A 13,439-nucleotide genomic window follows, 5' to 3' on the forward strand; every position below is an offset into this window, starting at 1 on the left:
GGTCCAATTCCTCGCTCTTCTAATTGCTTAGAAGTAGAAGGGTTCAATAACCCCTTTACATCTAGGGCTCATCGAAGACCTATTTTGTGTATATTCAGGAATGGGGCTATCAAATGGTCGACTGCGAAACCCATCAGGGTTCTAAAATTATATACTATTACGATGCCCTCGATCAGCGATCATTCAACAGACTACGTTTGCGATGTTTTTCACATGAAGAAGCTCAACAAGCCTTGCAAGAAGTACATGTTTTACTAATAGGGGCATAGTAATAGTTGTTTGCAGGGTTTGTTTTGCTCTCTACCTTCTCAAGGTGGGATGGAAACAGGAGAGGTCAACTGGAGTGGAAGCCAAAAGACAGGGTCGAGAATCTGTGATCGATCCGTAGAACCACTCCAAGATATGATTTCGCTCCCCCTTCGTACTACCATGAGATTTTTGCCTGGCTTTCTTTCTGCTTAAGAAGGCTGCGATGAGAATGAGAATCACTTTAGAACTCTAGGGGAATGGGCATTTTAGGGTAGGGCGGGATCTAAAAGCTCTCCAACATGTTGCAGAGCCTTCGTTCATGAGAGGGTGGATGTAATTCAGCTCGAACGAAGTGAGAGGGTGGATGTAATTCAGCTCGAACGAAGTGAGAGGGTGGATGTAATTCAGCTCGAACGAAGTGAGAGGGTGGATGTAATTCAGCTCGAACGAAGTGAGAGGGTGGATGTAATTCAGCTCGAACGAAGTGAGAGGGTGGATGTAATTCAGCTCGAACGAAGTGAGAGGGTGGATGTAATTCAGCTCGAACGAAGTGAGAGGGTGGATGTAATTCAGCTCGAACGAAGTGAGAGGGTGGATGTAATTCAGCTCGAACGAAGTGAGAGGGTGGATGTAATTCAGCTCGAACGAAGTGAGAGGGTATGAATTCCTAAATCAAAGTGAGAGGGTATGACTTCCTAAATCCATTTACCTCGACCAGGATCAACTCCTTCTATGCCCCAGGAAAAGGCAAAAAGTAAAGCAGTCATCAAGCCAGAGCTAGTTTCACAACTACCGATTCGCACCCGCGGGTCAAAGAAGACCAATAAAATCTCGATTCAGCATAAGCAAGGGATGAGAGAGATCTTACGAGGGCTCTTTTCCACTTAACAGATTCATTCCTTCGTTACGGCGGTTGTATTGGAGGTGCTAGTACTATTTCCTGCTCTGAAACTGGAGGAGTCTGAGTGGTGGATCGAGGATTTCTGATCCGAGATGGGTCGTTCATTTGTTTAGATCGTAACTCATTCCTCTGTGCTTCCATCAATTTATCTTTATTAGAACCTATGCTCTCACTATCATATGTTGTTGGGTCATTGGTGTAAAAACCAGTACTGTCGGAACTTGCATCTGATAGCTCAACAATGTTGTCCTTGCCTTTGCCTTTCCCACCAGTTGTGGAAATTTTGGTGGCCTTGTGCATGGATGCAGTTGCATCCTCATTGATTGTGATCCCTTTTTCTTTGTGTCAGGGTTGTGTGTTGCTACCAGCTTTGTTAGGTTTAGTCATACCTGCAAGAGATTTGGGAGGAGTTAAGGAAGAGATATAAAATCACAGGCAATCTACTGCAGAAAGGCTCGCCAAGTGGATCGGCGAGTCGCCGAACCTATTTTGGCGAGCAAGGGTTTGTCCGCTAAAAGTTACAGTGCATAAGGGTCTCAGGGGTAGCATACAGAGAGAGATCAAGAGTACTTTTGGTGAGTCACCGAATGCGTTCAGTGAGTCACCGAATGCGTTCGGTAACCCTTGGCTTCTCATCAAAAGTTACAGTCTTATCCAACTTGACCTGATTTTAAGGGGGAGATGGATATATTGGGCAAACCATCCAAAGATTCGGCGAGCTCGACCTAGCTCGACGAATGGTCCAACGTGCCCCTTTTCAATCTATCTCCTTGAATTCAATCCCGCAAACCCCAAAAGTAAAATCAAAGCATGCACTAATGAAATTCAAACAAGACCCATACTACCCATCGCCCTGGAATACTCAGATTTCTCCCGTACATGCCGCATTTGGCCATTTGACGAAATGTACTATTAAGAGCGGTATCACCCTCTCTATCATTGAGAAAATTTTCAACATTTACCACAAACATGGGCTACTCAGACTTCACCCAGACATTCAAAACAACATGCAAGCACAACCCAACGAGACTTCATTCAATTACAATCAAAACAGATACGAGCATCTGACGATCAAAACACTACGGGCATGCTTTTCAAATTGAAATAGACATTCTAATCCTAGCAGAGAGGCTCAGCAAACATTAATAAGATACGATCATTGCACAAGAGTTCAAACTATTCGAAAGTAAAACCGGTGTTTTGCTAACTAACCTTTTGTGCCGATTAAAATATGATTGAAAAGCTAGGCAGCAAAGAAATCAAATTCAGAGCACAGATCACACAACCAAACTACTAGTAGGATATAAGAATATTGAAAATACTACCTTGTTGTGAATTTGTGAAGACTTAAAACCAAGGAAAGTGAAGGATTTCAAATTTTTGGAATTTTGGTCATTATAAACCATCCAGTTCGACGACATTAGTTGCGATCGTCAATCCACTCGATGTCTCGCCAAGTGGTCCCTTGTCCCGCCGATCGTTATAGACTTGTCAATTTCTTGGGATCAAGATGGCGGTCTAAGTCAAAATCGCCGACCTGTTCAGCGGTTTGCCGACTAATCATATTCTTGCCAATCTGTATGTTTCACCACTTTCCTCATTCAAACCTACACCACTAACACACCATTATTTGTAAAAGCAAATTTAAGCATTTAAAACCTTGGGTTGCCTCCCAAGAAGTGCCTTATTTAACGTCGTGGCTCGACGTGAGATACCAGTCAAACTTCGTCTCTGGGGTTAGACCTAGTGTCACTAGGTAACCCGCCTTTGCTGCTTGGGTAGAGATGAGGTAACGTGTGGTCCAAGAGGTTTTCAATCAACTTGATTGATCTTGAATGGGAGCCACTCATCTGATTCAGTACCTCTACGCTTTCCTTCATTACCTCTAGCATTCTATCTTGTTCATGAAGTTTTTAGAGAATGATTAATAGTATATCATCAATACGTTTATTTTCATTTCTCCTAGACCTTTCTTGCTCATAAGAAGGTATGTGCCCCCTTTTGCTCTTGCACTGGTTTCCCACCTTTGAGATCTTGGTGGCTAAGTCGTTCAGCTGAGTAGCCAATGCAGCTAACTTGAATTAACCCTCGACTTCTTGGTTCATCCCAGCTGACTTGCCACCACTTCCCTCAGCCATGCTCAGGGTTTTTGCATACAGCAACTTAGAGAAAAACAAAACTAAAATTAAGGTTAGTAAACTACAACTAAGGAGAACACAATTTTACTTAACTAGGAATTCTCAACTAACACCACTCCCCGACAGCGGTGCCATTTTGATGTTTTGCGTAATCAACGACACAACATCAAATGCAAGTGTCTACGATCATGCAATAGTAGAATAACCCAACCAAGGGTTGGGGTCGAGTCCAAAGGGAGCGGTTTTGAGAATTAATAGAAAAATAAAATCTAGTTCTAACTAGTCGTAGCTAAAGACATTAACGATCAAAAAACATCGTAAATTAAAGAAGAGAACACAAAAGTGTCAAATAACAATTTGGGGGTTTTGTCACAAGTATAGCAAAAACAATAAAAATAACAAGAAAATCAAGTATGGGGAAGAGTTCTTGCGGTGTGACTGCAATACAAGTTGAGATAAACAGTTGGGTACATGTTTTCGATAGGAAATTTGCAAGATAATAGTGACTAGGCTAAGCTTTAGATGGAAATAAGCTCCCTCTCGGGCAACTTACCGTGTTTCAAATGTGTTCCTCTCGGACACCCATTTGCCGCATGAAGTCCAGCCTACGCCTTACCCCACTCACTCTCTCGAGCTGAGTGTTAGGATATGGGACTAGGGCTCACCTTCTCGGGCTGAACCTCATGTTGACCCACTTCTTAGGCCATCAGTCTAGTGGTGTGGGTTTCGCGACCTCTCTCTCGGGCAAGCCGAAAACACATGGGTGGCTTTGTATTTGCAACTACAAACCCATTAAATTAAACCACAACCACTAGGTGAAATCACCATTAAAATACATCCAACATATCAGCAAGCAAGACCCAACAATAATATCAACACATATTTGGTAAATCATACCCCAAGAATGGGGGTTTTTAGCCACACATCAAGAGATAGAAATTTATACCTAAATGAGCTTTCATTCAAATGGGTATGAATATTTAAGTCTTTTTACAGGCCAAGAATGAAGAATCTAAGAGACCCAAGTCCAAATCCTTAGAGATGAAACCCTCTTTTTCTTCAAGTTGTCAAAACCCTCTTCAAACTCAAAGAAAAATAAAAAGTACCAAAATTATATTGTTCTATACTGAAAATATGATACTAAAATCTGATACTAAGAATGTTTTTCTCAATGAGTATTTATAGTTTTCAAAAATATGTGTTACGACGGATTATTTGGCGACATTAGTCAGAATCACTGATCAATTCGGCGATTCGCCCTTTGGTGTAGTTCATCGCCATCTTGCACCATCCTTCGGCATTGTCGTGCTCTGGGTCATTGGGCAACATAGTACTGCTTCGCAGAACTTCTCGGTGATGCGCTGACTGCTCTCTTTTTCCGCCGACTTGATCCTTTCCTTCAGGGCTCAGCACACTGTAACAAAAGGTAAAGTGGGACCCTTCGAAGATTCACCAAGTGGACTCAACGATCCTCAGGCCTTCCTTTTTTTGTTCTTTTCAACCTTTTTGTTCCTTTTTGCGAAGTAGTGTCCATGATTTCCTTCAAACTTCAAATACCTGAAACTTAAGGGTTTTCATCAAATATTGAGATAAAACAGGCATTTAAGGACACATTTTCTATTAAAATATTGCCCTAAATGAGTCCAATTTGTGGACTCATCATCCTTCAGGCAGGAGCGCCGAGCGAGCTCACGCTCGAGAAATTCGTAGACACCGTTAGGTATCTTGCAGACGTGGAGGAATTACCTGAAGAGGAGCGAATCCCCACTCTCATTGAGTTCAGGGCCCTAATCAATAATAAAGACTCGCCCAATTGTTTCATATAGATAAATAAATGAAAGGATGAGGGGGAGGGGATCATGTTCTATGCTAAATTCTTTTTCTTAGATAGAATGAATGGAAAATGAGTGCTTGTGTTGTGGTTTTCGTAGTTGCAAGAATTATTTTTTTTCAAGAAAAGGTCCCCTCATTCAATATCATGATTGGGTCAGCCAGGCCAGATCATGAGTGAATAAAAAAAAATGTACATAGTTGTTCCATATGAAATACTTGGACTAATTCTACCACTTCTACTAGGAGTAGCCTTTTTAGTGCTAGCTGAACGTAAAGTAATGGCTTTTGTGCAACGTCAAAAGGGTCCTGATGTAGTGGGATTGTTTGGATTGTTACAACCTCTAGCAGATGGTTTGAAATTGATTCTAAAAGAACCTATTTCACCAAGTAGTGCTAATTTCTCCCTTTTTAGAATGGCTCCAGTGGCTACATTTATGTTAAGTCTGGTCGCTCGGGCTGTTGTACCTTTTGATTATGGTATGGTATTGTCAGATCCGAACATAGGACTACTTTATTTGTTTGCCATATCTTCGCTAGGTGTTTATGGAATTATTATAGTAGGTTGGTCTAGTAATTAGGAGGCGGCCGTTCGGTCTATGATACTAGGACCAATAAGTTCAAAATGGGTTTGTACCGCAGGTGTTGAACGATCTACTCTACCGAGGTGTGGGCTTACAGGGCTAGGGCTCATAAACCCTTTCTTTCATTTATCAATAGGGCCCTTCCCTGGTAGGTCACTTTTCTGGGTCGAGATCAATAAGTGGAAGTCATAAAAAGAAAATCTTTCTATTCGCACCTCAGATCAAGAGGAAGGGTTTCTTGTCAAGCTGGCCAATATATAAGAATAAGAAATTTCTTTCCTATTTTCTATTATTATATAATAGAAACTATAAGAAAAATGGAAAGATTTGCTTTCTTTTAACCGGCTCCTTTTTCTTTGTCAACACTACTAAGGACCTATAAGTTTGCCTACTTTACTTATTAATGATAATGAGAATGGGTTATTCAAACAAAAAGGAAAAGGCCCTACTTAGTTTCACAAGCCTTTGTCATTATCAGTCAACTAAGTAGGGCCTAAGGCCCCCTGTGAATCCGTAAATCTGAGGAGCATGCCGCAACAAAACCCCCTATGCATTTCATTTTTTCCTTAAGGGAAAAAAAGTACCCCCCATCATAGTGAACCTCTCCTTGTGATCGGGATGAGATAGATGCCTCCCAACCGGGGGGTAGATCAAATCAGAGTTTCCTTAGGTAGCCACCGACCTACAGTTATCCCTAAACTTCTGTGCTTGATGGAGAAGAAGCGAACAAAAGTACGCTCGCTTGTATTCTTGTTCTCTATCGCGAACTGGATCGCTCGCCAGCTAGGTCAGATTAGAGCAAGATTTTATGAGAACATATTCCCCGTATTTGGGGACAAGGGGCGGAATGACCTCTCGATCTACTTACTGTCGCCCAGGAAGAAAAATGTCGTCTAGGTGTTCCCTGTTACTTTGATCTCCCCTACGCCTAGGACATTGTCTGGGACAAGAGCCATAGTGAGTTATTGTTTTGGGTTGTTTCTTCCTCGTTGTTGATACCGGTAAGACCCAGCCAGATGATGTTCGTTGGTTGGTAGTGAGAGGGCTCTTAGTACCTACATACCCAAAAAAGGGCGCTGGTTAAAAAACAATAATTTGATTTTCTTACTTTCTATCCCTTAGCAGCGGGAAAAGAGTCTATCTATATGCCTAGCTTTGGTAGATTCCCCTCAACGCAATCCACAGAAATTGCATGAATCCCTTGGTGGATAAGTCTGATGACTCAGCAGCAGTGCGGAATTGAGTTTCTTGTCTGGTGGATCTGATCTACAGTTAGGGGGTAATACATACCAAAAGGTTTGAAGAAGGAAAGCGCATAAGAGTATATAACCAACCTTATAACCTATTCACATTAGTGAAGTGATTGGATGCATAAGGGAAGTGCACGTTTGTGAGACCTTAGTCGGGATACATAGGTGAGTCAACCTACGAGCACAAAAAAGCGTGGTACCGCTACCCCTCTCTAAGTAAAGGTAAGATTCTTAGCCCTATAGATGACTCCATCTAAAATACAATAGGGATTGCCATTTTTGGCTACTCGTTTCGTATCTTGAAGAAAAAGTAGGCTTAAGTAATGGAATAGTGTAAGGTCAATAATAGCTATGCTATTGCCCTACTCATTTAAGGCCTCCGCCCGATCCCGAATGCACATTTGTTTGGGTTCATCTTCAATTGATGTTTTCTTAACCTTTCGAAGACCTTGCGTAAATTTTTGATGTGGTCGGTTCTTTCTTTTGAAAAGACTACCAAATCATCCACGTAAGGCTCGCATATGTTATGTAGGAGGTCACTGATATTTAGTGTCATCGCTCTTTGATATGTTGTACTTTCTTTTTCTTTTTTTGGGGCATATCGTAGTAAGGAAAGGAAGTGAGGGCACTCATTCGAATTGAATAGCTGAAACTACTATAACTCCTATTTTTCTGCTTTAAGAGAAGCATTCTAGCTCATTTTAAAGTGTTGAAGAGAGAGATAGGACATTCTAAAGATAGTTGTTGAGGAAGCGATTTCTAACTACGAGTCCATTTTCAAGCTAACTGAATGCTTATCTGCTGCTAGTTCTGTTCCACTTTATAAATAGAAAGGAAGAGGTCAATCACCAACATGAGGATGATATGAAAGAGAGTACCAACAACCATTCCACTCGAGCGGAACTTCTAACTGAAGTTGCTCACGTTTTTCAGCAGGGTCTGGGCTACGAGGTCCTTTTTCTATCTTATGCGTTTGGGGACGGCCCTTCATGGATGCTATCTATTCTAATTTGAACTTTTTGGATGCCAACTCGGCCCTTCGACTTAGTGCCTCGGCAAATTGGTCCTCCCAGGCTTGTACTCAAAGACTATGTCGAACCCTACACAAAGTCTTGTCACCTTGCCGGCTTGGCGTCTGAGTAAGGGAAGAGCTTATAGCCATGTTATTGGGCTTGTCTTGTTGATAACCTTGAGACCGCCAAAGACTGTGCTCCAGCTGGTGGTGAAGGAAAGGGGGAAGCGACTCGTTCCTTCCTTGCGGAGGAGTTAAACAGACTATGACGGCTCCGTTGCTTTATATCTTTCTTTTCATTTTCTTTTATTTCTCTAAATAATTAGAACTTATTATTGAAGATAAAGTCAAGTTGAAGATCACTTTTGACCTATATTCCTGATATAGAAGAAAGAAGCCTTTAGCAACTACTAAGAAAGTAATCTCTTAAGTAAAGGGTACTAATAGTTCTTTAAAAGGTTTTCTTAGGGTGCTATGTCAAAAGTGATGTGATACCCGGGAGGGATCAGGAAGGAGATATAGCAATAGACGACCCATTTTGAGCTTGAAAGAAGAACTACTACTCTCTTTTACTTAAGTAATATCTTAAGCTTCTCTCTTAGTCCTTTTCTCAGCCTATTCTAATTTCACTATTCTATTAGTCAAGGGTTTTGAAAGAAGGTCTAACAGACGTGGGAAAACTGACTGATAATGAGGATTGGCGCCCTGTAGTGAATGTGGTAAGAGTGTATAACCATTACCCTTTCCTTTCGGTGGGCGAGAGGAGAAGTGTTGTTTGCAAGCGAACCCAATAATGCCAGGAGGTGGATTCGGTACACTCTTTCCTCGGATAGAGACAGAGCTAAAGCAGCCTATCTCAGTTCTTCTCCTAAACGTGGGACTGTTATTTTTGAGCCATTAATGGGGGAGGAAGCTCCTCCTTCTCTTCTTCGCCGCCTAATCCGTACCTTTACCTTTAGCTGGGTCAAGGTGGGAAGGAAGCACGTATGAGTAGCTATCACGAATCAAAGTTTCAAAAGCCAAAAAAGAGATTTGGAGACAAGAAAAAAATTGGTTAAGACACGGGATGAAAGGGCGGGCGGTCGACTTTCTATACTTTTTGCCAACTCGATTTCAATACTAAGTAAGCTCATCATCACATAAGTAAGAAAGTTCAGCTATAGAGGGTAAAGAGAGGGTTGTTCAGCCACTTGACTGTAAGGAGAGGGGCGGACAAGAGTTCTAATAATTCTCTTCCTTCCGGTCTGCGAGCGTCCCATCTTTTTCTTACTTGGATGAAGAAAGACAGAACCTCTCTTTTCAGCCATAGCCAACAGTTCGCTTTCCATTTCTGAATACCAAAGAGCGATTGAGAGAAGAGCAGTACGTAGGACTTAAGAAAGGGTTCCTTTCTCTCATAGTCCCCATGATCAAGTCATTAGTTGCTTCCACCTGTGGCCTTCTTCGACCTCCTTGACACCTTAATATCAAGGAACCCCACTATTCCATAAGTAGGTGGAGATTTGGAGGGTCAGAAACTGAAATGGGAAACCTTTCACCACGCCACACTATTTTTTTGCGAAGCACTCTTTCCACTCCTGCCCCCGCAAGCAAAGAGGTTTCAAGATAGCAAGCGACCAAAAAGCCCCGAGCAAATCTTCTAGAGAGCGTACCCTTAGTTTCGACTATTTCTCCATTCTAAAACGAAAAATAGAAAAAAGAACAATAAGCCAATTTTTTTTCTATGGACCCCTTCCACCAGATTACTTTACTGATTGTAATTCACTCAAAAAGAGTAAAGGAACTGGTTTCACAAAAGGGCTCTCAAAAGTAATCTGATACCTTCTTCCCTTGTCTGGGAGGTAGGTTATGCAGGCGACAACTATTCATATCAGGCCAAATAACCGATTAGTAGTATGCCTGAGATTGCCATAAGACCTTCTCCCTCTTGGAAACTGGCTAATCAAAAGGATTTTCCTTTTTTGAAAATTTCCGCTTTCTTGCCTTATTATGGGAGTACAATGTTTATGGATAATATTAACCATTGGTTCAAACTTTAACCTCACATAGTGCCTAGGGCCTACTGAAGCACTGCAGATCCTAGCAGAGTATCATGAATGAAGGCCTAAGTGATGTTCATCAGTGTCGGGACAGCGCCAAAAAAGGAATAGATAGGTGGTGCAGTATAGTTTTAACTAAAAAAAAGAGTTTGCTAATTATATACCATATTTTGATGGTTGAGTGACGAAGAAAAATATAGATAGCATCCCGACTGGCTAGCGATGGGGGGAAAAGAATCCTAATGTATGGTCCTAATTTAAACACGCCACATACATGACTCACTACATAGGTTTAAGGAATATAGGATAATATGGTTCCTCATCCCTCGATATAAAGAAGTTTAGAAGGCAATAATGATAAGCATTCGGGCCTCTAAAGCAAGATTAAAATGTCCTCTTGGATAAGAAGACCTAAAACACCAGTCAAGGGAAGAAGGTCGGTAACAAAAGGGAATCTTTCTTTTTCAGTTAAGTCTGAGCATGAATGATCCACTTGCCACCGCTGACGTGACCATCTCAAAAAGATATGCCTCAATCTATGGCAAATCAACTATAGGGGGAATGTGTTGGGAGACGACCTCCTGCTGTGGTAGTATGAGCTTTCCCTTTTCTTGATGTTACACAGGATGCGCAGTGGGGTTTAGTACGAGGTGACTGATAGCATTACATTAGAAGAATAGAAAGAGATGTTAAAAAGAACAACCATGGAGACTTGGGGATCTAGAGCAGGTCTTTCTTGTATATCCCTCGTGTCGAGAGCTACTTCCTCGAATATCAACGCAGGGAGCCACGAGTTGAGGAGTTTTTCAGCCCTTTTGCTGGATTGTTGGTTTGCAGCCCTGCCCTATAGAATGAATAAGGAAAGGCTTATCAATGACCTCACCCCCCTTGTCACTTAAAGGGAAAGACAGAGAAGGGGGGATGCTGGAAACCCTCACCTTCAGCTCCATACTGAAAACGTCGGCCATGAAGGGACATCACGACTACCCTTTCCGGTAGTACTGTCTTTATTTGATCCTGATCAGTGATCAATATATTTGAATATTCTAAATCCTTATGTGCTTTTTTTTTGTTATACTAGCGGCGGCAGATCTATTAGTAAATAGGAGTCGCTATCTCTCACCCGATTGGATGTCAATCTGACGGATGGATAGGCGTAGCAGAAAAGAAAGGGTCAATTACAAGAGGATGGCAGAGGAAAAAAGACAAGAGGACAAGACCCAGAAGGCTCGCAGCTACCATAGTCGTAAGCACTCCGCTCGTTCGTAAGCCCCTTTAGAGATAGGGGCGAGCCAGGAGCTTACTTCGAGTATTTATGACTTTGATGGCAACAGGTGACAGGAGAATGACATGATTCTTGAGGATTTATACAACGGCCATGTGATGACGCATCAAATAGATGTAAGGGTGGATGACTCAGTAGGTCCTTATATGGACTGATTGTGTTCCCCACAAGAAGAGTTTTAGAAGAAATAGGAGTGGACATCTATATGGGTTTCATGTGATTCGAAGCCAACCACTATGTATTGAAAGAAAGTCCTATGTGTACCTATGTATACCTAATAAAAGTCTTAAAGAGCCTCTTAACACTTACCTGCCTAAACCAAGCAAGATTCAAGAAGAAATCCATTACCAGCAAGATACGATGCGGCTCAACCAAAAAAGGTGAGCGCCTGGCGCGAGCCTTATTTATTAGTTTAGTAAAGTCATGCTTTGGCAGTAAGGTTGGGGTGGCTTGCTGGGGAACGAGTGCCCTTACTAGTTTTGGAGCTTTGGTTGGCAAAAGCGGTTTTCGCCCTCTGGCCATTAGTTGTCAGATTAACCTTCGGACTTTACTTACCTGCCTTTATTGAGAAAGAAGAGATCTAAAGGTTGGGCATCCATCGCTACTGTGATGACGCGGTTAAGTGTTCATTCGATCCAACACCCGGCCGTTCAAACCTATCCTTGGGTTCGATCCAGCAAGTGATTCCCTCCCCAAAAGAGGGATAGTCGTTAGTTCATGAATGGAATGCTAGGAAGAGAGATAAGCAGTTGGTGGGGACCATCCGTTATCAGTCCATATTGGGTAGATCTACCCTTCTCATCCTCTGATCCTTTATCTACCGTTCAATCTATTGATGAAATTTCTTCTCGACTGGCCTATTACGCACTCGGGCCAATATACAACGCGCTAATAATGGTCTTTTGGATTTCATCTCCTACAAAAATAGCAAGTGGTCAGCCTTTCAATCGAGTCCATCCCTTGAAGTCGTACCCTTCCAGTATGCATGAGTCTTCCACCGATTGACAGAAATACCGGCAAGAATTTGAGAATGGTCCATCCCACCATAATGGATCTCTCCTACCGCTACCTACTAGTGGATCGATTTAGGGAAGGAAAGAAATGTCGATGTTGTAATTCTTCCCATCCCGATAAAGCGAGTCACCCGTGATTCGATAGTTCCAATTTCCACAGATGCAGGCCGATTGGGATCCTAGTAGTCAAACCACTTTGTTCGTTCCTCACCCTCCTTCCAATCTAATCTATTCTAAGGTGCCCAGAGGCAGGGGAAAGAAAGGAGGGATTGATCGACCAACTTGAACAGATCCATATCTTGCTTCCGTATGTCCTGAATGAGGGAATTAAGGCGGGTATAGTCGAACTGAACTGCTTGATTCTAAGGTGGGTGATAAGCAGTTGTATATGTATCAAGCCTACGATCTATTCTCATGAAAGACTTTCCATCCCATCTCTGAAAATTTTGCAGTATAAGTGGTCCTGCTTCAAAAAATGACCTTACTCTCTCTATATAAAAAAAGACCTTTCCCCTTTCCTTACAGTCAAGTGGCCCAAGGGCCCCCTTTCTTTAATAATATAAGGTAAGCTTTGAAAAGTAACACACTCCCGATAGGCAATTAATCCATAATATCATCCATCGTTGGCATTATTGGAAAAAAATCACCCAACTCTTATTCAATCAAAGCCCATCTACAAACTCCAGTTGCTTCCTTTTGAGCTAGTTAAGCAGGCGTTGAGCACGAACTGTGACTCTCCCGCCCCTTTGACAGCAATTCTTGCACTTGACATCGAATCTCCTCATTGGAAAATGGGCATAAGTGAGAAGCCACTTTGTAGGGTAGACTCGCTCCTACCTGCAACAAAATCTGCTTCTATATCCTCCTCTTATCTTAGGGTGTAATCAAGCCGGTACTTGCGAATTCAAGGGCAGCATCAAGTCGGAAGAGTGTGACAGAAAGAAAAAGATATGCACTTCCCTTTTACAACATAGGAGGGGGGGTTCGTTCCTAAAAAGACTTTCTGATTGCCTCCGCCCCTATCTCTTAAAGCTACGGCATCCCACCGATCCCCGAATCGACTCTGCTAGTTGGCTTTGTTGCTATCAAGGCATAGCATTCTATGGACTCTTTCCCACGTCCAGAAATGGTATGCCAA

At 42.2% G+C, this 13,439-nt stretch overlaps 1 pseudogene; it reads right to left on the minus strand.

The window, feature by feature from the left end:
- Positions 1-6,292: 6,292 nt before the first annotated feature.
- On the minus strand, positions 6,293-11,887 carry LOC102599954 (uncharacterized; annotated as a pseudogene).
- Positions 11,888-13,439: the final 1,552 nt, after the last annotated feature.

The sequence above is a fragment of the Solanum tuberosum genome, unplaced genomic scaffold (genome assembly GCF_000226075.1).
Source record: "Solanum tuberosum cultivar DM 1-3 516 R44 unplaced genomic scaffold, SolTub_3.0 scf00221, whole genome shotgun sequence".
In the NCBI taxonomy this organism is placed as follows: domain Eukaryota; kingdom Viridiplantae; phylum Streptophyta; class Magnoliopsida; order Solanales; family Solanaceae; genus Solanum; species Solanum tuberosum.